The following is a 24900-nucleotide window of genomic DNA, read 5'->3' as shown; positions in this document are numbered from 1 at the left end:
CGGTTCAGGCAAAACCGAATTCGTCAAACGTTTGATCGAACATAAACATCATTTGATCGATCGACCCCTTCAACGAATCGTGTGGTGTTACAAAGAGTGGCAATCGGCGTACAGCTTCTTGCGAGAAAGTCAAGGCGATTCCATCGTGTTTGTGGAAGGCATTCCTAAAGAAGACGACGGCATCGTCTCTGACTCCCGTCTAACCCATTTGGTCATTTTCGACGACATGTTAGGAGAAGACGAAGAAGAAATTAAACTGTGGTTCACGCGCAAAGGGCATCACCGTAATGCCAGTGTCGTTTACATCACCCAAAATTTGTTTCAACAAAGTAAAGCCCATCGCACCATCAGTCTCAATGCGCATTACGTGGTCTTGTTTAAAAGCCCTCGAGATAAATCGCAAGTGCAAGTCTTAGCCAAACAGTTAGGAACGCCTTGGCTGACTCAGGCGTACGACGATGCCACTCAAACGCCACACGCCTATTTACTCGTCGATTTGAAACCTACGACTCCCGAGGATTTGCGATTTCGTACCCACTTGTTTCACCACTGGTGCCAAGACGGAGGGCCTGTCCTGTACGCGTCTCCGTCCTCGACTTCATTTCACTCCCCATAAAAAATCTATAAAAACCTCAGACCCTTTTTCGTCTGTCTCACTCTCAGTGCGAACATGACGTCCCTTCAGTCGCATCTTCCCGTCAAATTGATTCGTGCCTTGTATGGCATCAGTCGAGAAAAAGATCCACAAACACGAGCTCGTGTCTTAGAAGCTAGTCTCAAAGAAGTCTTACGATGGTTCACGGTGACGGCACGTCAATTACTCCAAGGAATCATTCAGATTCCTCATCAAACCAAACGCTTTTTCGATCGAAACAAAGTCGCTTTGGTCCAACTGGCCGATCCCCGCATCGACACTCAAACCAAAAAACAAACCATTTTGAAACCTGGAGGGAGCGGTACTCTAGGAGGGGTCATCATTCGCTCACTCTTAAGATGGGATCCTAATACCCCCAAAGTTATACCCAAGACAAAAGTCCAACGAATCCCCAAGAAGAAAAAGACCAGGTCCCCAAGGAGAACTTCTCCAGTGGCAGGACCCTCCTCTGACCAGACACCACCACCACCCCGGAAAAAGAAAAGAAGCCCCCAGAAAAAGAAAAGTCCACAGAAAACTAGTCTCAAGAGAGGCACTTCGGCCAGGACGCAACCTTACACTCGCAAACCACGACCTGCCACGGCGGTGATTGCGTCTCCGGCAGCTTCACGTTTGTCCACTTCTCCGTTAATGACACCCAGAACTGAAGAGTACTTGGAGACGTTGATCACACCAAGAACTTCTCCGTTGATGACCCCCAAAAGAACTTCCCCAGTGGCAGGACCTTCCAATTTAGTGGCAGTGGCTGCTGCTCACAAAGTACCTTCTCCCAAAATCAAAGTTCAAGAAAGATCGGGCATGTGACAAAGTTTACTGGATTTGTCCAAGCAAGAACTGGCTCGATTTAGTCCGTTACGTACCCCTGCACGACGTGTCATGCCTGTCCTCAAACTAATACGACGTAAAGACAATCAGTGGCGACGCGTTCCAGTATAAAAAAGGCCTGTGACCAAGTCGGGTATCAGTGTTTTTTGGTGCTCCTGAAGACTCAAAGATGTCACCCTCCAGAAAACCCCAAGGAAAGAAAAGGAAAGGACTGCCACCACGTTTAGCCAAACATGGGGACATGTTATCTGTCCTGTCCAAAGCTTCTCCACCCCTACGAAAAAAACTCATTCAAACAGCCTCCAAAGAGGTCATCGATACCGTGTGCGAATGTTGTTTGAACGTTTTGAAAGGCACGATCCCTTTGTCCAAACACCAGAAACAATGCTTAGGCAAACATCGTCACGTTCTTCGCCAAATGGTTCAAAAGAAAATTCCCATTCGTCAAAAAAAGAAGATGTTAGTGCAACGTGGAGGTATTTTACCTCTCTTGTTAGGCCCCATACTGAAAGGAGTCTTGGGAACCATGTTGGGAGGACTGATGGGAGCAAGATAAAAAGGCCTCGGAAGTTCCAAGATCTCAGAATCGACCCCTGACAACCCCATGGAAGGACGAAAACTAGCTTTAGTGCCTTACAAACGATGGATGGAATACCATCGGTGGCAAGAACAACACACCCCGCATTTACCTCCCAATCCCCATTTGAGCGAGATGTCCCAGTTACAACACGAATTGCAGTCCTTGATGGATCGCCAAGATTTGTCCGAAACAGAAAAATCGCAAAAGTACGGTCAGCTCTTGCAACGACTGCAACTCTTTCACCAGAAAGCTTTAGACGAAACAGCTCTACCCACTCTGAAAGATTTTAAGACCTTGATGAAACGTCCAGCACCAGTACCAGTACCAGTACCAGTACCACCAGTACCCGTGACCAAGACAGAGAAAGGAGAAGAAGAGGAAGGGTTTCAAACTCCACCAGAAAAAGTACGCAAGTTAACAACACCACCTACCTCCAGAATTGGATGGATTAAAAAGATGATGGCCACCCCTTCTTCCTCACAAGAGAAAAAGAAAGTGAAGACAGAAGTAAAGACAGAAGTGAAACAAGAACCGATATCCCCCGCTCAGACATCCTTCTCATCTTCGACACCTATTGCTGGCCGCACACGCAAAGCATTGCAATCCAAGAAAATACCCCAAGAGAAAAAGAGTAGCATCCTCCAAGAGTGGGTGTCTTATTAACACACCAACCAACACAAAAAAAAATGGAAAAAGTCTTAGCCAGCATTTACTACGATCCCTCCCATCCTGCAGGTTGCGCAGGAGTTCAAAAATTGTATCGTGCTGCCAAAACTCGACTGAAAAGTCTCCGTTTACCTCAAGTGCAACGATGGTTACAAGAACAAGCTACCTACACTTTACACAAACCCATTCGACGCAAGTTTGCCAGAAGTCGCACCCGAGTGGAAGGCATCGATCATCAATGGCAAGCCGATTTAGCCGATGTCTCTCATTTGGCCAGCTACAATCGTGGCTACAAATATTTGTTTTGTGTCATCGACGTCTTTTCCAAATTTGCCTGGGTCGTGCCCTTGACTTCCAAATCGAGCAGCGAGTTAGTGCGAGCCCTGCAACGGGTGTTGAAACAAAGCGGTCGTCACACTCTTCGATGGCAAACGGACAAAGGCACCGAATTTCTGAACCAAGCTTTCCAAAAAGAATTAAAGAAACGTGACATTCATTTTTTTACCACCGAGAATCCCGAAACCAAAGCCAGCATCGTGGAACGTTTTCAACGCACTTTGAAAGAACGCATGTGGAAATATTTTACGCATCACCACACTCTGAAGTACATCGACATCTTACCGCACCTGGTGCAAGCGTACAACCAATCTTACCATCGAAGCATCGGACGTGCCCCGCAAGACGTGACTCCCGACAACGAAGTGTTGGTGTTTGAGCGTCTGTTTGGTACGTCCCCGACGAGGGCTGTCCCCGAGAAAAGTGGAATGTTGGCCGTAGGAGATTGGGTGCGCATTGGCAAAACCAAACGCACTTTTGACAAAGGTTACTTACCTAACTGGACGACCGAATTGTTTCGCGTCACTGGACGAGTGCATGGCCGTCATCCTGCCGTCTATAAATTGGAAGACATGAACGGAGAAGTGCTCAAAGGAACGTTTTATTTGCCCGAGTTACAACGTGTCACCAAAAAAGAAGACGACGTGTACGACATCGAAAGCATTCTCGAACGCAGAACCCGTAAAGTGGGCAAACGACGTGTCAAAGAAGTCAAAGTACGTTGGAAAGGATATCCACCCAGTTTCGATTCTTGGATCGACGCTTCGCAAGTCATCGACTATAAAAAGAAGTGACCATCATGCCCTTTCACACAGCAGACGCAGCTACGTCGACCACTCCTCCTTCACCTAGTTCTTCTGTGCAAGATTTACAAAAACAACCCTTGTGGCTGTGGTGTGGAGAACGTGTGCCTAAAACGCAAATCGTCTTTTTCTGCCAAATCTTCGTGGTGTATTGTGTCATCGGGGCAGCCATCGCCAATTTGAGTTTGCAACAAGGAGACAAACAATTGTGGACCATTTTATTGAGCAGTTGCATCGGTTACCTGCTTCCCAATCCCTCCCTGAAATTCACCTCGAACGGGAACCCCGGGAACCTTGTGTCCAGTGCCAGTGCCAGTCACCACTTCAACCACAACCAGAACCCCATTTTAGACGGAGACACGCCTCTGACGTCCAGTAATATCCCCTCGGACAGCCACAGAACTCTGGAATTATGAGTCACCAAAACCAATTTTACTTAACCTTACCCAGTGACAGTTCCATGGAGGTGTTTCCCAAGAACACGTTGTGCTGTTACACGGCCAAATTACCTCAGGCCATCCAGTTAGATCACGAAGCCCATTGGGAAGTGGCTTTAGTAGAAATGATTCACCCGACCCAAGTCCTCAATGTCCTTCCCAATGAAAATTTTTTTGATGTGGAAGTTCATGACGAGCAAATGCAACAGTGGATGGATAGCAATGTCAAATATGACAAGAAAACCCGTACACAAAAGTACACCACCTATCACTTGTTCATTCCCCCAGGCTATTATTTTAGTGGTCAACATTTGGTCAGCACCATAACCTCCAGGTTTAATGTCGTGTTTCTGAAAGCTTTGGAGCATGTCAACAAAAATGTCACCATGGAGTACCACAAAACAGCCCGTCGCTTCTTGATGAAATTTGAACGGAGTAAAATCCTGTCCATTTTATTTTGTCCTGAATTGTATGACATGTTGGGCGGAGACATGGACATGAGAAAGACCATGATGAAGAAAAACGAATTACCCATCGTTTACGACAACGAGTCTTTTAGCAAGTTATTTCGTGCCCCGGTAGAACTGAACCAAGGACTGAATTTGATGTTCGTGTATTCCGATGTGGTGGAGTACAACGTGGTGGGACACACCTCCGTACCGTTACTGCGTGTCATTCCTTTCAAAGTGGATTCTGCCACGAACGCTGACGAGGAAGGTGGAAACACTTACCACGTCCACCGCGAATTTGTCCATCCTCACTATTTGCCTGTCAGTAAGTCGTATTTGGACACGGTCAACATTGCTATAAAAGGAGATCTGGGACAAAATATTCCATTCACCAAAGGAAAAGTCACGGTGAAACTCCATTTTCGAAAACGGTTCTCTCACGACTCTTAAGTCATGTATCCAGTGTACCGAGGGGTTGCTCGACAGCGAGGACACGGTTTAGGAGATATGTTAAAATCGGCCTTTCGTTCGGTGGCCCCGGTGTTGAAACCGATGGTGACACGCGGATTGCACGCCTTGAAAGATGCGGCACTGACGCAAGGCAAAGAATTTCTCCAAAGTGTCATCATCGACAAACAAAACCCTAAAGAAGCCTTCATGAGGGCAGGCAAAAATGTCTTGCTGCAAACGGGCAAAGACATTTTAGGCCAACGAGAAACACCTATAAATGCCCTGCACGCTAACGAGTCAGGCATTCAGCAAGGACAAGGCAGAAAGAGACGACGAAGAAAACACCCTTTCACCAGACTTCAAGCGAGAAAGGCCAAGAAAAGAAGAACCGTTCGAGACTTAGACGTTTTCGATTATTGAGAAAAGAGACAAAAAAAAATGATGCACCGAGAATCTTGCGCTTGTTCCAAGACGGAACTGGATCTGTTTGCCATGCCCCCCACGATGATGACGATGCAAGAATCCCAGTGGGTGGAATTTCACCCCGTCTCCTCACTGACCGATTCCGCTCCCATCGAGTTTGAAATCAAAGGACAGCCCGAAGATTACATCGATCTGAATAGCTGTTACTTGTACCTGAAAGTCAAAATTCTAGATAAGACTGGAGGTGCTATAGACGATGAAGCAGTAGCTCCCGTCAACAATTTCATGCATTCCTTGTTCAGTGGAGTGGACTTGTACTTGAATAACAAACTGGTCAGTAGCAGCATGGATACTTACCCTTATCGTGCCTACCTGGAAAATCTCTTGACGTACGGAATAGATGCCAAGAACACTCATCTCAATGCCTGTGTGGTATGGGAAGCTGACGAACCTACCAAGTTTGAAATATTGGAAACTGATGAAAAGAAAGACAACAATGATGGATTTCTAGAACGAAGAAAGAGAATCACGGGAGCCGACACAAGTTTAGAACTGATGGATCGTTTGCATTTGGACATGTGGTTGCAAGAAAAGTATTTGCTGAACGGGGTGGATGTCCGCCTGAGACTGAATCGTAGCAGTGCCGCTTTCCATTTGATGGCTGATAGTGACGGTTACAAAACCAAAATCCTAGAAGCCAGACTCTACGTACGCCGTGTGGAAGTGTTACCTAAAGTGGGAAACGACATCAGTCAGACGTTGAGTAGAACGACCGCCAAGTATCCCATACGACGCGTGGAAGTGAAAACCTTCACCATTCCCAAGGGACAGCGATCCATGATCGAAGATCATCTGTTCCAAGGACAGTTACCCAAACGTTTGATCGTTGGTATCGTCGAGAATACAGCCTTCAACGGAGCTGCCGAAAAAAATCCTTTCTACTTTCAACACTTTGGCGTGTCCAAAATCGAAGTCAGTCGCGATGGCAAGACCTTGTGTACCCGACCTTTCGAACCTGACTTTACCAAGAAGAATTACTTGAGATCGTACTTGTCCCTGTACGAAGCCACCGGACAGTTAGGAACCAATACCAGTCACGGTATTACGTACGAGGATTATGCAGGAGGCTACGCTTTGTGGGCTTTCGATTTCACTCCAGACCAAGGCAGCGACGAGGGACATTTCCACCCTATAAAATCCGGCCAGATTCGTGTGGAAATTCAGTTTAAAGACCGAGACCCTGATGAAACGGTGAACGTCATCCTGTATGCAGAATTCGATAATACCATAGAAATCAACAGTTTGAGAGAAGTCATCCTAGATTACTAGAAACCATGGAAGACTGTTATCCCTCTTTACCTAGTGGAGAAACTTTTAGTGTTGGATTATTGTTAAAAAATGTTAGAGTTCTTGTTGTTTAGTGTTAAGTGATTTTTGAATTAAAAAATGTTGTGTTTTGAAAAAAATTGTTTGATGTTATATTGTTGGATTATTGTTAAAAATGTTAGAGTTGTTGTTTAGTGTTAAGTGATTTTTGAATAAAAAATGTTGTGTTTTGAAAAAAAATGCCTTTGTCTTTTGTTTAGCTATAAGAATGTTGGATTGATGCTCTTTCATTTCTTACTATCCCTCTCATGACACTCACTAAACGTTGCGACTCAAAAACCGTGTGGGGGATGTTTTCCTTCACGTCCGCGCTTTAACTTTAAGAACCGGGTTGTTTCCAGTCTAACCATCCATTGTCGACTCATCCTCCTAAGAAGATGTGCTCCAAACTAGCTAAACTCAACGAAGCCTACGTGAATTTGCATAGGGTCAGACACAGTCTGATACCGAAGCCAGAAGAAATAGAGAATGTGAGAATGTTAAAAATCACTGAAGACCTGATAGAAGAGCTCTTCAGAGAAGAAATGAACAGGGAAAAAGAAGAATGGACAGAGAAGTACAGACTTCAGAGACAGCAGCAACAACAACAACAAGAGCAGCAGCAGCAACCTGAAGCTGACAGAGGCTTTGTCGATTGTCGTATCGACACCAAAGAGTTCTTCTTCTCTTTCCGAAGAAGCAGACCTATCGCCAGAAAGTCTATCCTCAGAGGACATCGCATTCTTAGAAACTAAAAAGAATGCCATAGCAAACAAAAAAAAAACAGCCCTTTTCAGGGCTACCCAATACTCTAGAAAAGAAATAACAATCGATTTGCCAATGTGTGTAGGTAGAGTAGTGTGAAAATAAACACTAACTCTTTATTGATAGTGAGAGTGTATGTGTTTGTGTGTTTGTGTTTGTAAGTGGTTAAGTAAGTTGGTATGGATAGTAGATTAAAATGATATCTTTTTTTTGGTGTTTGAGGTGTAAATTTGGGGTTAGATTGGATTGCTTTACGTATGTGGATAGTCTATTGAAGTGATTTATAAAAATTTTTAAAATAGTGATGGGTAGCATAAAAAGTGAGTGAGTGTTTCTTTTAGGTCCGCGCGTTGTTGTTTTTTGGTCATGATGCAGGTAAGATCAATTTTATGTTTTTAGGGGATGTTTTCCTTCACGTCCGCGCTTTCACTATAAATTGAAACTCGTTCGGCAGTCCAGCTACCCTTGTTGATTGATCAACACCAAAAATGAACACGAGACTGGAGAAACTGTTGGAACTTCATGTGCATCTGGAATATGATAGGCGCATATTAAATGAACTGGCCGCGGAAGCCATTGTGGAGGAGGGAAGGATAAGAGAGGAGAAGGAAAGAAGAAACAAAGAAGAGGAGGAGAGAAGATATAAAGAAGAAGAGGAAAGAAGATACAAAGAGGAGGAGAGAAGATACAAAGAAGAGGAGGAGGAGGAAAAGGAGAGAAGAAGAAGAAATTTCAGAATCCCAGAGAGCGAAAATTGGGATTCTGAAGCGACATATCCTGCCTCTGCTCTCTCCCCCAAAAAGGTAAAAAGTAACTGGGGGACAAGATGTGTATGTGGCGCCAGGCCTGGAAGGTGCCACCATTAACCAGGTGTCCATGAAGTTCCAAAAAAACAGCCCTTTTCAGGGCTACCCAATACTCTAGAAAAGAAATAACGATCGATTTGCCAATGTGTGTAGGTAGAGTAGTGTGATTATAAACACTAACTCTTTTTTAAGATAGTGTGAGGGTATGTGTTTGTGTGTTGGTGCTTGTAAGAGCTAAGGTATGTTTGTGGGAATAGTAGATTATGGGTTTCTTTATTGTTTCTTAGCGTAGGTGAAGAGTATAGTTAGGGTTCTGTAAGCGCTCACGTACGATTGTGTGGATAGTAGATTATGGATTAGTTTATTGTTCTTAGCGTATGTGGAGAGTATAGTTTGGGTTTTGTAACCGCTCACGTACGATTGTGTGGATAGTAGATTATGGATTTGTTTATTGTTTCTTAGCGTATGTGTTTGTGTGTTTGTGTTTGTGTGTTTGTGTTAGTGTGTTTGTGTTTGTGTTTGTACCCGCTCACGTACGATTGTGTGAATAGTAGATTATGGATTTGTTTATTGTTCTTAGCGTATGTGAAGAGTATAGTTTGGGTTTTGTAAGCGCTCACGTAAGATTGTGTGGATAGTAGATTATGGTTTTTGTTTATTGTTTCTTAGCGTATGTGGAGAGTATAGTTTGGGTTTTTATTATATGAAATGAGAAAGTATAGTTTGGGTTTTGTTATATGAAATGAAAAAAGTAGGGGGATGTTTTCCTTCACGTTCGCGCGTTGTTTGGTCATGATCTAGGTAAGATCAATTTTACGTTTTAGGGGGATGTTTTCCTTCACGTACGCGCTTTAAGTATAAGAACCTACAGTATTCGTCGTTCAAACCATTCTGCAAAGAATAAAAAAGAAGATGGCTTCTAACCAAATGGACAAAATACAAACATTACAAGACGTTTTAGACAACTTAGGAATGATGGAGCAGATGTTAATAAGACTGGTTGAAGACCATTATTCCTATAGTCCCCATCGTGTAAAGATGGAAATTAATAACTTAAAAAAGGTAAAGGACAAGATTAGTGGTGTCATGAAAGAGATAAAGGAGGAGAAGGAGGATGAAGAGGAAAGAATAAGAATAAGCAAATGGAACGAAAAGATTGAAAAAGAAGAAGAAAATGAGAAGAGGAAGAAAGAAGAGGGGGAAGAGAAGAAGAAGAAAGAAGAGCAGGAGAAAAAGAAAGAGAAGAAGAGAAAGTGTTGGAGATAAAATAAGAACTTGGTGGAGAAAAAGAAGAAATTAGAAGCAGAAGAAGAAGAAAACCCAAAGGCCCTTTTCAGGGCCAGCCATATTTCTCGAAAAGAGATAGCCTTTCCATTGCCTACCCCTTTTTGTAAATTTAAATTTAAATTTAAATTTAAAAAAATTAAAAAAAAAAATCCCATATTCAATTCCCCTTGTCCCTAGACAGACCCAGACTCTATTCCCCATGTTCAATTCCCCTTGTCCCTAGAGTGACCCACGATTTTTCTCCATGTTCAATTCCCCTTGTCGCCAGAGTGACCCACGATTTTTCTCTATGTTAAATTTCCCTTGTCGCCAGAGTGACCCACGATTTTTCTCCATGTTAAATTTCCATTGTCGCTAGAGTGACCCAGGGGTCTCTGTAATGCTAATTCCCATTGTCGCTAGGGTGACCCCATTTACTACTCATATTTATAGTCACGTCAACACGTTAAAGCGATAACTCATTTTGTTGGCATAAAGTCGTCTTGATGACGTATACTTTAAAAATGTATCTTTATAACGACAGCAGCTTATAATGAAACCATGACATGAAAGGAACTAAAGATCTTACTCACAAACGCCTCCTTGGTGGTTTCTGCCTCAAAAGTAGACCATTAACTTTAAGTCGCATCAAAGTAATAGTTAACATTCCCGCCATTGAATGTATTAAGTTATCGTGTAATAATGCAATGTTATCTCGTAAAAACGCAATGTCATCTCGTAATAACGCAATGTTATCTCGTATTTACCCAATACAATTTCGTAATAACGCAATAACATCTCGTAATAACGCAATGTTATCTGGTAATAAAGCAATATTATCTCGTAATAACGTAAAGTTATCTCGTAATAACGTAACGTTATCTCGTAATTGCTCAATATTAAATGGTAATAACTCAATATTATCTCTTAGTAACGGAACGTTTTCTCGTGATAATGAACGTTATCTCGTAATTACTCAATATTATATGGTAATAACGCAATATTGTCTGGTAATAACGCAATACTATCTCGTAATAACGCAAGCTATTTGGTAATGATGCAATACTATCTCATACAAACGTAATTTTTGTTTCACCTGGCGCTAATGGGCTTCCGTAGAAATACGTTTGATATGGACCAGATTTTCCATCTGTTACACAAGGTCCAAGATTGATACATAATTATAATTGTATTTCTTCACTAGCCATGGTAGATCGATAAACGTACTGACCGACTTTGTTTTACCCTATACTGATTTACAACTGGACGTCTTCATTTGCTGTCGTAGAATGATAAATGCACTGACCGAACTTTTACCCCCATGGTCAGTACACTTCTGACAGTTGGATATTTTAAAAGTAATATAGGCACAGTGTTTTGGACAAAATGTAATGTGCAGAAGGTAAGTTTAGTTATCCGTTGGTTAAAACCACAAAAATAAAGTGTGTGTGTGTGTGTGTGTGTGTGCGTGAAACATAGAAAGTTTAAGTAGTCTTTTGGGGATTTTACATCAACACACAACGATCTACTGACCCGTACCTAATTTATTTAATTTTTATTTGCCTTTATTTATTATTATTATTATTTAGCAATTATTATTACTGTTGTCGTTATTATTATTATCATTATTATTATTATTGTGAAGACCGCAAACAACTCATTAGTTGTAGTTGTAGTAGTTGTAATAGTAGTAGTAGTATAGAGTATACAAATAAATATAAATAAGACATTAATATTGTCATATTATAGGATTATGCGAAGTTAACATTAGGTTGCTTCTATTTTTAGTTTCTGAAAATAAGGGTTAATCCTAAGTCCGAGTTATGTTTATTGTCTCATTTTTTAATTCATTGCTTTCAGACAAACAGTGCTATATTTATTGTCAAATAAACGAAGAACAATTTTAGTATTCTGGAAGTCTGAATTCTCTCAAATCTGTTGACAACCCCATTCAACACCCCCCCCCCCCGAAGAAAAACAAAACAAAACAAAACATGCTGGATCTGAAATTATGACGGAATTATGCTACCAGTGTGTTTGACTTTCGATGCGAAATGTGTCAGACAAGGACAAAATTACAATTCTGCTACCAGTGTGTTTGACTTTCGATGCGCAATGTGTCAGACAAGGACAAAATTACAATTCTGCTACCAGTGTGTTTGACTTTCGATGCGCAATGTGTCAGACAAGGACAAAATTACAATTCTGCTACCAGTGTGTTTGACTTTCGATGCGCAATGTGTCAGACAAGGACAAAATTACAATTCTGCTACCAGTGTGTTTGCCTTTCGATGTGAAATGTGTCAGACAAGGACAAAATTACAATTCTGCTACCAGTGTGTTTGACTTTCGATGCGAAATGTGTCAGACAAGGACAAAATTACAATTCTGCTACCAGTGTGTTTGACTTTCGATGCGCAATGTGTCAGACAAGGACAAAATTACAATTCTGCTACCAGTGTGTTTGCCTTTCGATGTGAAATGTGTCAGACAAGGACAAAATTACAATTCTGCTACCAGTGTGTTTGACTTTCGATGTGAAATGTGTCAGACAAGGACAAAATTGCTATTCTGCTACCAGTGTGTTTGCCTTTCGATGCGCAATGTGTCAGACAAGGACAAAATTACAATTCTGCTACCAGTGTGTTTGCCTTTCGATGTGAAATGTGTCAGACAAGGACAAAATTACAATTCTGCTACCAGTGTGTTTGACTTTCGATGTGAAATGTGTCAGACAAGGACAAAATTGCTATTCTGCTACCAGTGTGTTTGCCTTTCGATGCGCAATGTGTCAGACAAGGACAAAATTGCTATTCTGCTACCAGTGTGTTTGACGTGAGATTTGGCGTATTTGAAAAAGGGACAATATTACTGTTCACTAAACAACAGACGAAAGAAGAATAAAAACACGTGTTGTTTTATCGGCAGTATTGTAAAATTCAAGAATAAGCAGGGTTAAAAAAGGAGGTATACCCCACCCACCAACAAACCGGACTCTGCAATTGCACATTCTATAATTCATCCAAAAATATTTTTTTTATATAAAAAAAACATAAACAAGTTACAGCAAACATCAACACCTTTTTAATTTGTCAATTTTGAATTTATTATCATGTCGTCCGCATATAATAGTTCTCAAACTCTCTTAAAACACACGAAGATGCTTCAATCTTACAAAACCAAACAAAACAACTCAGAGAGAGAGAGGGGGTCAGATAGAAACATAACACATACACATATACACAAACAAAAACAAAACAGAAAGCTAAAGAAAAAAACAAACAAACAAACAAACAAACAATTTTGGACCACGAGGTAAGGAAACTAGTCCACAAATAAACATATCTGGAAGGAGATAAGTATAAACTTATAGTGTTTACTTTAGGTATTAAGAAAATTTTAAAAAGTTAAGATCGAGAAAAACAAACTGCATCACCATACCAAATTCAATCAAAATAAAATAAAAATATATATATTTTATGGTATTTACTCATCTCAATATATATATATATATATATATATATATATATATATATATATATATATATATATATATATATATATATATATATATATATAAGGAAACCAAAACAAAAGCACATAGAAAGACAGGGAAAATAAAGAAAAATTATTTCGAATTATATTTCACGATCAGACCAACAAAAAGTGACGTCTCTGATTCCTTGCCAGTAAAGAAGCTGGGATGGGGCTAGGGTGTGCCAACAAAACGTTCTATCGGCAGTCAGAAATTAACCGACAAAAAAATTACTTAGTCTAAAAATAACACGCCTGTAATAAAGGACTTGTGTTCTAAATTCGTGTTTTATAATTAGTTTGGAGACAACTGAATACATAATATAACGGCTCATATGCAAGTTATTCTGGAACTATAACGTGGGGGGGGGGGGAATCATTTTTTGGAAAACAAGCTAAACTCTCGATTTTATATCAATAATGAAATTTACTTATGATCAAGATCTTCTACATTTTTGGGGTGGGGTGGGATGTGGTGGGGTAGCAGCAAGTTTTTTAAAAGTACAAAACTAATAGTCTTCTATTGTAAGTAATCAATTTAACTACAGCGAACGTTTGAGAGGAATCTTGATGTTAATAAATGCACAAATGTATGTTCAGCTAATACAGACATCCCGCCCACCCCCACCCCCAAACAACTAATAAATCAGCGACTGGCGCTCCAGAAAAAATTAAAAGTATAACGAGTTACCAAGTCTTTTTAAAACAAATTCAATGTATAAATCTCTAATCCGTTATTTCTTTCTTAAAACTGAATAAAATGAAGGTTGATCATTTTTAATTGTATTGATTTTAAAAAATATATTTTTAGTAATTTGTGCACAAAATGTACAAACGTAATACATTTCTTAGTTTGTTACGCCATATGTGACGCTGGGGGTGTGGGTGGGTATTTTTATTACTAGGTTATTTCATATGCGACGTCGGGTATTTAGTACTAGGTTACGCCATATGTGACGCTAGGGGTGTATTTGGTACAAGGTTACGCCATATGTGACGCTAGGGGTGTATTTGGTACAAGGTTACGTCATATGTGACGCTAGGGGTGTATTTAGTACTAGGTTACGCCATATGTGACGCTAGGGGTGTATTTGGTATAAGGTTACGTCATATGTGACCCGATGAGCGTTTTGAGTACTTAGCTCATCTTTTATTTTGACTCAAGCCACCATTTCAGCAACTTTTTGCTCCCGTGTTCGCACGCATACACTCATACATACACACACTCACGTACACACATATGTATACTTAGTTCTCTGCGAAATAGAAATATAAAATGAAGTTATTTCATGACCTAGAATGGGGAGAATTGCACAAGTACATCTATGCATGGCCTTAGTGTTGGGTTCTCTGTGGTTGCAAGTTACGATACCACGACTTGACCTGGAGAGGGGGATATGAGGCATGATTTAAGAAAAAGGAAACATTTAAGGTGGCGTTCTACTTTCTTTTCTTGCATAGGGTTAGATTTTTAAAGAAAAATAATATCACCGGTTTTTTTCTCACTGGCTATACTGGCTGTTTAAACTAAACCTTGTTTATCTTAGGTATTGTTTAAAGAACTTTCAATTCCCTTTATTTTGATGAATAATGGACGGGTGAAATTTGGATTATAGAGTATGCAGCTTAGCCTCATTTCAGATGTGCACATTTAAAAAACTACTAGCTCCGCTTGGTCATTTTAACTTCCTTGACTTCACTGGTAAAGTGTAAAAAGGAGCCGATGAACCCTTTTTACATTTTATATAATAGGTAATTCTTGGCTTCGTTTTAACAATGACAATATTAGGGTCGGAAGAGGAGCGTACGTTTCTAGATGGGATATACGTATAGCTGAGGTCAGTTTGGTATATTGGACTGGAGCCAGCCAACAAATTGTGGCATAGTGAACACATTTTGTGCTTGATTCTAGCCAGTGAAGGTTACAGAGTGGGAGGGGGGATGGGGAGCATAGGAGGTGTACTCAGTTTTTCGTACTCTAAGTATAATCTGAGCAGCCGAGTTTTTAACTTTTTGAAATTTCTGTAGTAGATACTCAGACGAACCAGACAAGAGTGAATTGCAATAACGTGGTCTTGAAACTACTAAGGAACATTCAAGTGTTTTAGTGGCATCAACCGAAATAAATTGCAAATGGGACTGATGCGTCTCAGCTCCAGATATACAACCATGCATATGTTCATTACATGTTGGTGTAATGTGAGTGTACTGTAGAGTGACACCTAGGATTCGTGCCGGATCGAACGGGTAGCCAGTAAAGGTTATAGACCGTGTGTACATTTAATGTTGGTATTGCTGGTACTTATTGTTTGAGGTAGTGGACGTGAATGAGACAGACTCTGCGTGATGATCTAGACCAGCAAGTAGTGCTCTGAAGAATTTAATGTCATGGGTCAAAGGAAGAGGGTTTTTAGTTATCATCCGCATACCAAGGTTAGTCGAAATAAATTTATTAACTACTAGCGAGCGTCCGATAGTCAGAACTGATGGGGAGGTTAAAACAGCGTAAAACTTCAGTATGGAATACGGGGCGACAGTGTTGGTCTTCTCTGTCAGAAAAAAAAGAAAGAAAAAGCGGACACCTACTTGTTTGTCTAGAATACGGCCTGACGGCGTTGGTCTCCACTGTCAGAAAAAAAACGGGGACCTACTTGTTGGTCTACGTGATGATCAGTATCGCTTCAGTTTTATCATCATTGATCGGCAGCATGTAACATGTCATCCAAGACTTCACATAGGAAACGCGCCTTCTACGCCTTGGATGGTAGTCTCAGCTTCAGTTGGGCAGCTAGATCTGTATATTTTAGTGTCATCAACATTCAGTATTTGAGACACCTGATCTCAATTTATGACGCTTGAACGACTGTGTGTATAAAATGAAGAGAACGTGGTTCAGTCTTTGGATTCTAGTCATTTTCGCCTGTCGGCATGTACGACTCTTTAATTTGCACGCGTTTGCGTGCTACTCAGTTTGTGCGGTAATTCGCTATTACTATGCCAACAGAGCAAGCGACCTGAAGCAAAGGAGCCCCATCACAGCGACATCCTCTTGCGTCCTCTTACGGTGGTCGTCTGCACCCCCGTCTTCTTCCGTAGAAGGCCGTCACCAAGTACACAAGCAGCCGTTTTTAATTCATGTTTCAAATCAATGTCCAGTTTCCTTTTTTGTATCGGGCTGTTTCTATCATATTGCCAAGCATGTGGTGGTCACATTCGAGTCAGATATTCCAGAGTTGTGAATTTTCCTATCTTGTGGTAGTTCTTTAATTTCGTGTACTATGCGTTCCTAATTTGCCGAAAAGTTCGTCACATCGTGCCGGCTTAAGTAGCATATCGTTTTGTTTTTTTTAAGATCTTAATTTTGGTGTCAAATATCTGGAATTGTAAATTTAACCAATCAGAGTCTTTTCAGGGCCAGCCAGTTGAGTGTCTAAAGAGGGCTTTCGTGGTAACCGTGTGTGTGTGTGTTTTTTATTCCTTGGGGCGGGGTAGGTGTGTGTTCTATATATTGTGTGCAAGCTATATATATATCCCTGTTCATGTTTCTATTAGTATGCAAGCTATATTAATATACACTCCGACATACGTTGACACACACTCTCTGCATACAGATGTGAATTGTGTTGGGGATGGTAGGGGAAGGATGTTGTACGGGTCTGAGTTAATTTTATTCAGGGATGGCAATACTTTTAGGACTTTGGGGGTGGGCTGCATTTTAATTATTTGGTGGCTGTCACGTTTGCCTGCCCGCGATTACGTAAGTCAGGAACAAAGGAATGGCTAAGCGCAATGAGTATGTCGACCCTGCACTGTTATGCCTATTTTTGTCTGTACAAAAGCCGCTCGTTAGGTGTTAACACTCGCATACAGATGTTAGAAGCTTTGTTCTAAGAACAAAAGACCCTCAACGCTATTGTAAATCTCCCCGCTTTGACAGATGGCCTGAGGTTCGTCTGTTAAGCTCGACCGACCGGGTGTAGAATTGATATCCAATCAGAACTGAGGAAGGGTGGAGCCATCAATTCGAACCAGAACTTAACAGTCATTCGGACTGATAACGAATTAATGGTTTATAAGCCGTCGTACTGGTAAAGCAGAATATAATCACTCCGAGGGAGCCACTCGTGATTTGGCGGGAAAACTCTTAGTACATTCTAAGGACAGAAAGCTTCGTAAAGGTCATTGAGTTATTTGCTCGATTGTTGCAGAATGTTACGGCATTGTAATTGTAATTAAGTGCAGTATGTATATTTACTTACTAGAATCGTTAGTACGTAGAATTACCCTTTGATTGTTTAATTTACATGCGTACTTGAGAAATGAGCTATGATTATGTAGATTGCTCGCTCGTCAGAATTGATATTGTAATTCGCTATTTAGTTACTTTGTGGTAAACTAGTATATGTATTCATAGGATATTCTAGATTTTGCAATTGTTGAATTAAATTGTAACTTTGGAAATAGTTGCAGTGTGTAAATTTAAATAATATGAATATTTGAATATTTGTGTACACTTGTGGGAGTGTAATGCACATAAATGCGTCGGATTGTTGTGATATTGACGACAATAATGAGATTAAGGAAATATATATGTTGAAGTGACGCAATTTAGTTGTTGTTGAGTTTAATTATAGTAGCGTTCGCACAATTGTGCATGTGCCACTTTTTTCTGACTGCACCGCAGCCTGCTAGTTGTTCCTGGGGAAGGGATGGTGCCACCTCCCCCAGGCTTTTATGGATTCAAGGAACCCTGATAGTTTGGCCTCAATCTGTGGATCCATAAAGGTCCCTACAGTTGAATGGTTGGCTGTCATTAGTGGGAAGGAGAGCTCGGGAACGGTCCTGCCTGCTTTACATCGCTGTTTTCTTGTTGCATTTGCCTTTTTTTTTTTTTTTTCGAGATTTTTTTTTTTCTCTTCAAAATGTTCTAAAAGGAGGGGGGATGTTCTATGCTGTTTATAGAGGTTCTTAGTAGATATCATGTATGAAGAGAGATTTTCAAGATTATTATGGTATTACTAGTCGAGGTGTTAAGGGTGTGTTTCCTACGTTATGTTATTTATAAGTTTTTAGATATTACCTCTTTAAGTTATCTATTAATTGATGTTTTTAGAGATTGAATGTTATTTATACTTTATTTAGCAAGAGACCGGAGTCCTAGCCGATTACACGGTTCGTTAAGGACATCTAGGACAGGAATCCTAGCTGATTACTCGGTTCGTTAAGGACATCTAGGGCATCCGATTTTGCGGTTTCCTTAGTATTTTATAGGTGCTTCGTAAGTGAATTATTTATTAATACTTTTATAAAATTGAATGATATGTTATGGTTTTTTTATGTGGTGGCTTCTACATTTATTTAGCTAGTTACTGGGTCTTTTGGTTTTGTGGGGATAGTAATTATATTTTGTTCCCAAGTCCTGCTGAGTCTATGAATTGATTTATATTTTTATATGCTGATTGTTTATTTTTATTAGAGTCCATAAGTAACTCTGGGTATGTGTGTGGTAATCCAATCTCTTTTTGGTTTTTGATAAATATTTTCCGAGCGATTTAGTGATTTCTGAATGATAAGTAGGATACCGCTCTTATTGCAACGTTATTTTTATAAGAACGTGTGTGTTTTTCGATGTGCACGAATGCGTGACCAAAGATGCAGATAACCTTGATCTGATGATTGATTGATTGTTGATTTAGTGTGAGCGAGATGGCTAACATAAATACTAACGTCCTTGTGTTTTTCGTAGGAAGCTTTTGGGGACAGAGTAGTCAAGTCCCGAGTCTCAGAGAGACAGGATAGAAGTAGGCGGAGAACAAGCTTCGTTGAAGGACAAATAGAGAATAGAAGTAAGCGGGGAACAAGCCTCGTTGAAGGAGAAAGAGAGAAAGAAAGGAGGAGGAGAAAAGCAGACAAAAGGGGAAGAGGACAGGAAGAATCGGAGAACGCCGGAAGGAGGAAAGCAATTGGCGTAGTAAACACAGATCAGTAGAAACCAGGTACAGGGGAAAGCCATCTCACACTAAAATCACGTGATGAAATAGGTTGTCACATGGTCGAGAGGAAGCAGATTGGTTGAGAACTTAATATCGTTTAATTTGTATTAAATTGTTATTCTTTTGGATTTCACCTTTGTGTTCTTAATAATTTAATTATCGGTATTGCTGACTGGGGGCTAAGGAGCTTTACCTCTCTCTATCACTAATTTCACTTCCTACAAAACGAGCCAGGGTGGGAATTCCACAGTCATTCAAATAAATTTGGGAGCACCCCACCCCAACGCATAACACTAAGTCACATAGAATTTCACAGTGGCAATTGCTTTTCGGTTATACTTTCTTTTCCCCAAGTCTTCAGGAGACTCCTACCTGGTGGTCTTCTCTTTCTGCTCTTCATTGTGCCTCCTCCTTGCTGTGAGTGGTCAGTACTTCTATCTGGTGTTGAGTTCTTTTCCTGCTGTTCTTTATTTCAGCTGTTTTCTTCATTTCCCGTGCCTGTTGCTGTTTTTGGTCTTTTTGCTTGTCTCCTGATCTTCTTTACTACTGCCATGCTCGTTGTAAAATGTCTGTGTCGTGGGGGGTTCTGGTGTTTCTTATATGCCCTTTTATCATTTGGCTAGTTGGGATTATATGATTTTATCTTTATTGGTTTTAATTTTTCCTCTGTGTGTGTGTGTGTGTGTGTGTGTGTGTGTGTGTGTTTTCTTAACAGCTCTTATTCAGTTTACGTTATAGTGACACTTTATCTCTTGTCTTGTTTCAGCTAATATTTTTATTTAAAAAAAAAAACACTACAGCTAATAGTTTTATTTTAAAACACCCTGGCCACTGTTTATTTTCGTTTTAGGATTTTGGGGGTGGGGTGCATTTTAATCATTTGCTTTTTTTTGGGTCTTTTTGCTTGTCTCCTGATCTTCTTTACTACTGCCATGCTCGTTGTAAAATGTCTGTGTCGTGGTGGGTTGGGTGTTTGTTATGTGCCCCTTGATCATTTGGCTAGTTGGGATTATATGATGCTTATTTTATCTTTATTGGTTTTAATTTTTCCTCTGTGTGTGTGTGTGTGTGTGTGTGTGTGTGCGTGTTTTCTTAACAGCTTTTATTCAGTTTACGTTATAATGACACTTTATCTCTTGTCTTATTTCGGCTAATATTTTTATTTTAAAACACCCTGGCCACTGTTTATAGTCGATGCTGTAAAGCAGTGCCGTTTGACCACTCCGACTCTTGTTTCTGTGGATCGGGGTGTGCAATATTTTGACCTTTTTCCTCTTTAGTGTTATGTTTTGCCTGGTTGTGTGTGTGTGTGTGTGTGTGTGTGTGTCTTTCCTTTACTACTATTATTTTAGTTTTATTTTATAGTAGCACCTTACATTATATTTGTCCCCTTTTTCTTATTTGGTTAATGAATTCCAGAATGTTGTGATAAGTCCTTCCTATATTTTTGATTTTTGCCACTAGCAAATCCAGGTATGTACTTCGTTCTCCTACTAGTTCCTGTTGGGCTTTGAGTTCAGCCCTCTCTTGGTTGTAATTTGGGCATGTATTTAGCACATGTTCAATTGTTTCTAGTTGGGCAGTGGGGGTAGTTTGTAATTGTTCACCTTTTATGTGTTTCCCTGCGTACCCTGCCAGCAGGGTTTAACCTGTTCTTATTCGATTTATTATTATTATTATTATTATTATTATTATATCGTATGGATTTTTGAAGGTAGGATTCTTAATTCTCCTATTTACTTTATTCTCTGTTTTGTATAATTGCCTACTACTGTCCTACTTGTCGCATTGTTCTTGCCACATGGAATTAATCTTGTTCCGGATAATGCTATTGATTTCAGTGAGGCTGTAGGTGATGTTTTCAGACGTGGGTTCATTTGTATGGTTCCGTGCTTCTGCGTCTGCTTTTTATTGCCCGGAATTTGAATGTGGGATGGGATTCATACGAATTCGACTTGTTTGCTGGTTTTGTTCAATTTCTTTGAGTAGAGATCGTGCATGGTTAATCATATTAGGTCTACTCTTTGATTGGTCGGATACCAAGGATTACAGTACGAGTCGCTTAGAATGACCGTTTTAGTATTGCCATGAATTCTAGTGTAAATTGCATACTGGTTTGGTAGTCTATTTCCGAAATAGGATGCCTAATTTGGAGTTACTATCTCTTTACTTGGATTTTGGGACCCATCTGTGAAGATTTGGATGTAGGCCTCATATTTATTGTTTGTGTACGTTAATATTGATGTCCTTGATCATATCGGGTCGTTTTGTTTATTCCCTAATTATCGTAGGCTAAAGTCGATATGTGGTGTCGGGCAGGTCCAAAGGGTTCTTGGTAGTACCGTATCTTTTCTGGGTTGATATTTGTGATTCGTAATTCTATTTTTAGGTCAAAATTATTATCCCACTGGGTAATTTTTTTTTCTCCCCTTTTGTGCAGAATGGTTGGTCCCATTAAGCAAGGACTTGGATCGTAAGATGGTTAGATCGGTATATTGATATGAGGGCACTGTATCGCAGCATCAGTTCCTTCCGTCGCAGTTCTAGAGGAGGTTCTCCTGTTATTATTAGGATTTTTTGTATGGGGTTTTTATTTATTACTCCGGTGCATACCCTGAGAGCTTTTGATTGGACTGCATCCAGTTTCTGGAGTAATGCGGCCTTCGCCGATCCGTAGACCTGGCAGCCGTAATTCAATTTAGACCACTTTGAGTGCTCTGTAGAGAGTTATAAGCGTTTTTTGGTCAGCCCCCCCCCCCCCCCCCCCAGTAAGCACCTCTGAGGTTTCGGAGGAGGTTGATGTCTCGATTGCACTTTGTTATGAGTACTTAAATGTGAGTTGGCCATGTGAGTCCTTCATCGAATATCATAGCTAGGAAAGTTGTTTTTCATTCGAATTTTATGGGTACCCCATTGAGGGATAATTTGGGTGGTGGTGGGTGGTATCCATCTCCCGGTTTGAAAATTATGCCTACTGTTTTTAGAGATGATAACTTGAATCCCCATTTATCTGACCCATTGCCAATCTCGTTTAGTCCTTTTTCTAGTTGTTTGGTTGTTTCTCTGCTTGTTGGGTTGCCAGTTTTCCATATGGCGATATCAACAGCGAATTGTGATAAGTCAAGGTGGCTTGGGTTGACATATTTTTCCAGATCATTTATCATTATATTAAATAGTGTTGGACTGATTATGCTTCCATGTGGCTGCCATCATCCACTGTGTATTGCTCGGAGTAGTCTTGTCCATTTCTGATATGTATCTTCCTATCAGTTAGGAAGTTAGCAATCCAACTGTATACATTACCAGTTATTCCGTATTTTTTTTAGTTCAGTCATTTAGTCCGCATCAAATCATACGCTTTCTCCATGTGTAAGACAATGGCTGGAACAAATCTTTATTTTTTTTTAAATATTTGTCGAAAAGCTAGTTTAACAGCGGTTTCCAATCTAATTAGTTGATCAGTCGTGCTTCCGTTGTTCCGGAAACCGCTCTGCGTATTGGCTAGTAGTCCTTTGCTTTCTAAATGATATTTAAGTCTGTTATTGATCATTGTTTCCATCACTTTACATATATTGTCCGCTAGTGATATTGACCTATAGGATTTTACATCATTTGTGGGTTTTCCGAGATCACTACTGCTTTCTTCGATCTCGTAGTACCTGTTTCCCATATTTTATTAATGAGGATAAGTATAGTTGTTATACATTTTTGGGGTAAATTCGTAAAGTATCTTACCCGGCGGATGTGGTTTTCTTTGCCGACGAGGGCCTTGGTCCATTCGGCTTCTGTAAATGGGATGTTAAGTGGGCCGTCGTTGTTCGCAGCTTCGTTTATGTTGTCAGAGATGCTTTCTTCTAATTCTTTTTTATGTTCTTTAGACGTATCATCTAAATTGCTATTGCTACTCATGCTAGCGAAATAGTTTACAAATAATTCTGCTTTAGTTTTGTTGTTTTGTCCAGGTACATTGGGTCTGATTAATTTGTTTTTGCCTCTGGTTTTTATTTTTCTTTTTTTTATTCACACTTTCTTTGATTTTATAATAATGTCCAGTTTTGAGCAGAATTCTCTCCACGAGTTGTGTTGAGCTGTCATAACTTTTTTTGGCTGCTTTTTCCATTTCCTTATAATTTATTGAATCCTATTGTTCTTTTGAATTGTTTAGAGCTATTTTTTTTCCGTAACAGTTGTTTTACACTCATTATTCCTCCGAGGTACAGTGGGTATTCCTTAACAGTTGTTTTATACTCATTATTCCTCCAAGGTACAGTGGGTATTCATTAACAGTTGTTTTACACTCATTATTCCTCCAAGGTACAGTAGGTTTGTGTGCTGACCATTTAGGTTTAGGAATTGTTGCTTGTGCAATTGCATTACTTGTTTCTATTAAGTTGTCATTAAAGATATCAGTGACGTGGTCGTATATGGCTGAGGGGTCGACTGATTCACCCAATTGTTTAAACCTAATCCAACTGGCTTCTTCGCACTTCCACCTTGGCGGAAGTGACGTATCAATTAGCGGTCTCCTAATTTGTAATTCTATGTTTATTGGATAGTTGGCGCTCCCCAGAGTGTCACTTTCATCGACTTGCCAATCTGGTATGCTTGCTATTCTATTTCTGACGTGTGGCCTGTGCTGTCATCTAACCTGGTGTGTAATTCGTTATTCAGGAGAACTAAGTTACGTTTCTTTGCCCATTTTTCTACGATTGTGCCTTGAAGATCCGTCTTTTGGTTTCCTCATAATTCGTATTATTCCCCATTCACTACAGTCCTTAATCAGTTTAGTTGTTTCATATGAGGACAAATTTCGCTGTTCTTGAGTTTCATACAGGTCAATGATTATTACCTGGTTATTTTGGGCGTGTATTTTTACTGCCTGGATTTCCGGATCATTGGGTGGTCTAATATGGGGTAAGCTATGTATTTCCGACGTGATTCCATCTCTAACAAGGATTGCAAGTCCCCCCCCCCCCCACTTGCGGTAGACGATCGGTGTTTCAATTATTTTGTGCTGTATCCTACGATGTTTGGAATACGTGATGTGTCATTCAAGTCAGTTTCCTGAATGCATCTCATGTTCGGTTTTCTTACTAGTTCAGTTAGCTTGTTGTTTAGCTGGTCGGCGTGGGCCCTTAGGCCTCCCGCGTTTCTTGGCCATATGGCTACTTTTTCTTGAGTTTCCATTTCTAATACGATTTTATTTGTATTTATTTATTACTATTTTCTAGCATACGACTTACTCTAAGTGGGAGCATAGATTTATTTTATTTTAATTTTGTTTTTCTGATTTTTGATTTAGCCTGTTTTGTAATTTATCCCAGGAAGAACATTTGCTCAAATATTGGCCTTCTCTATTAGCCCTGGGGCATTCTGGGTGATTCGGTTTGTGCTTGCCATTGCAGTATGCACAGTGATTTTGTGTGGCGCTTCATGATTTCCGGTTTGGGTGGAGAAGGCCACATTGGTTGCTCACGAATAGATTTCTGCAACTTTTGGAATAGTGACCCAGTTTTTAAAATTTCCGCAAAAACAGGTTTATTTTTG

This window comes from Sinohyriopsis cumingii, unplaced genomic scaffold (genome assembly GCF_028554795.1).
Source record: "Sinohyriopsis cumingii isolate HCF-2022 unplaced genomic scaffold, ASM2855479v2 utg000131l, whole genome shotgun sequence".
In the NCBI taxonomy this organism is placed as follows: domain Eukaryota; kingdom Metazoa; phylum Mollusca; class Bivalvia; order Unionida; family Unionidae; genus Sinohyriopsis; species Sinohyriopsis cumingii.
Note: the sequence above shows the minus strand (reverse complement) of the source record.